Raw genomic sequence first — 2690 nt, forward strand, 5'->3', positions numbered from 1 at the left:
ACTGCAATGTCACCTTCCAATATTATCACTTATCAGAGTATATTATTTTAGTTTACACTTTTGCTTTCCCCTTGAATTAAACTCTTTAAGTTCAGAGACTGAATTGTACCCATCTTTGTATTCTCAGCCCTTATATAGGGCCTGACAAATAAAAATCGCCAATATTTTCTTCTGGGATGAATTCACACCAATTTTAGATGTAACAGTTAAATAAAAATCCAAAGCACTTCATTAGTGAATGTGAAAATGAATGGGGCAGACAGTAAGTGGTCTTATAGGCTCTGAGAAAAAAAAAAGAAAACAAACTATAGCATTTTATGAAGGCTTTATTCTATTCTGGAGCCATTCCTTAACTTAAGAAGAGAATTTGATCAGATGACAGGAGAAAAAAGTTACAAGTGCAAAAGGAAAGGGAAAGAACTGGAATGAGTATGGTTTGTTTATGGTGCATTAGGAAACTCTCCCTCTGTTTGATGTAGAGAGAAACATAAGCTGAGATTGGATTATATGGGCGGGGTAGCAGTTTGTGGAGCACTTCGGAAGTCAGGTTGAGGAATTTATATCGCATAAGAAAAAGACTAAGAGCACGACTTTTCATTTCAAGCTCAGTTTGCATCCTAGCACTACCAGTAGCTAGGTAATTCTGGGAGTTTTCTAAATGTTCTAAAATTCTTCCAAATGTATGTATAATTGCGTATTTATAGGATTCTTATGATTAAAATAATTAATCCAAATAAAAAATTGTATAGCAGCCAACATATGACAAGTATTCTATGAAAATTAGTTATTGACATTGTAATTATAATTAATTGGAGCTATATTCTACAAGTGCACGATATTAGCAATATTCTAGAAAAATTAATTCTTGTATAGGACTAGGGGGAGCCTGGAATTTGAAGACAAATTGACTATTAAAATAATCTTGGCCTATGGTTAAAAAAAAGAAAAAAGAAAAAAAATCATTGATTAGAACAGTGAGAAAGAAAAGAAAAACTCAGAAATAAGTTGAAGAAAAAAATGTGGAATTCAATAAGTAATTGGAGTTGAGGAGCACAGAAAATAGAAGCATTAAAAAAAATAATGTCGGCTGGGCATGGTGACTAACACCTGTAAACCCAGTATTTTGGGAGGCTGAGGCAGGAGGATCACTTGAACCCAGGAGTTCGAGGCTGCAGTGAGCTATGATTACGCCACTGTACTCAGGCCTGGGTGACAGAGGGAGGCCCTGTCTCCAAAAAAAAAAAAAAAAAAAAAGTTCAATGTTTTAAACTCTTGAGCCAAAGAGAACATAGGTACCACTGGAAAACATACAAAATGGGAGAAAATCTGGTACACAACCATCATGGCAACGGCCGGGGGCCCGATGGCATGGAGGAACCTGGCATGGACACGGAGGCTAAGACCTTGGCCACCGAGGCGCCGGCACCGCCCCTCAACTGCTTGGAGGCAGAAGCCACGGGGGTGGGAGCGGGGGCCGAGGACGCCGGCACCTGGTGAGGCAGCCTGCAGGCTGCAGGCGGCCCCAGCCTAGGTCCCTGGTGACCCCGTGTCCCAGGCCTCGGTCAGCAACCGCAAAGACGCGGGCAGCGGCGCAGACATGGAGCTGGTGAACCTAAAGATCATCTGGAACAAGACCAAGCACGACGTGAAGTTCCCCCTGGACAGCACAGGCTCCGAACTGAAACAGAAGATCCCCTGATTACAGGTCTCCCGCCTGCCATACAGAAAGTCATGTGTAATGGACTCGTCCCTGAGGATAAGATATTGAGAGAAATAAAAGTGACTAGTGGGGCCAAGATCATGGTGGTTGGCTCCACCGTCAATGATGTTTTAGCAGTAAACACACCCAAAGATGCTGCGCAGCCGGATGCAAAGGCCGAAGACAAGAAGGAGCCTCTCTGCAGGCAGAAACAACACAGGAAAGTGTTGGATAAAGGAAAACCCGAAGATGTGATGCCATCTGTTAAGGGGGCCCAGGAGCGCCTACCAAAGCTACCCCTATCCGGCATGTACAATAAGTCCGGAGGAAAAGTGAGATTCGCCTTTAAGCTAGAACAAGACCAGCTGTGGGTTGGCACTAAAGAGTGGACTGAGAAATTGCCCATGGTCCATAAAAAATGTGGTCAGTGAACCTATGGAAGGACATGAAGACCACCGCATGATGGCGCTTCAGTTGGGCCCCACGGAAGCGTCTTACTACTGACTACTGGGTGTACTGGGTTCCAACTCAATATGGGGATGCAATCAAAGACACTGTGCTGGGGAAACGGCAGTATTTTTGAAAGCACTTTCACCTCTGGCCCAGGAGACTGACCCAAAGTGAACGACGTTGCGGGGAGAGGCCTGCAGCATCCCTGGATTTCAGAGTTGTAGAACTTTGTTCACAAAAAATCTATACTCAATCTAAGGCGATGTGGTGACTGAAGCCAGAGGTGATGTACTTTCACCATTAGCTTAATTTTAACTTAAAATGAGCGGTTCACTTTCTTGCAGTCAGCTTCATGCCATTTTTAAAGTCAATACGATGGAAATCAATAAATCTGAATTCCAAAAAAAGAAAAATACATGATGGGAGAAAATCTAACTGGAGGGAAAATGAGAGGAAGGATGAAGTGATACTGGGTTTGAAGAGACAACTGGAAATCCACATAAAATATGTAGCATCTGGTCGAAGAGATAAAGGACTGGAG

The 2690-nt window shown here is 42.9% G+C and overlaps 1 pseudogene; it reads left to right on the forward strand.

Annotated features, from left to right (window-relative positions):
* The first annotated feature begins 1196 nt into the window (after positions 1-1196).
* LOC141410301 (ubiquitin domain-containing protein UBFD1 pseudogene) lies at positions 1197-2351 on the forward strand (annotated as a pseudogene).
* Positions 2352-2690: the final 339 nt, after the last annotated feature.

The sequence above is a fragment of the Macaca fascicularis genome, chromosome 5, assembly GCF_037993035.2.
Source record: "Macaca fascicularis isolate 582-1 chromosome 5, T2T-MFA8v1.1".
In the NCBI taxonomy this organism is placed as follows: Eukaryota; Metazoa; Chordata; class Mammalia; order Primates; family Cercopithecidae; genus Macaca; species Macaca fascicularis.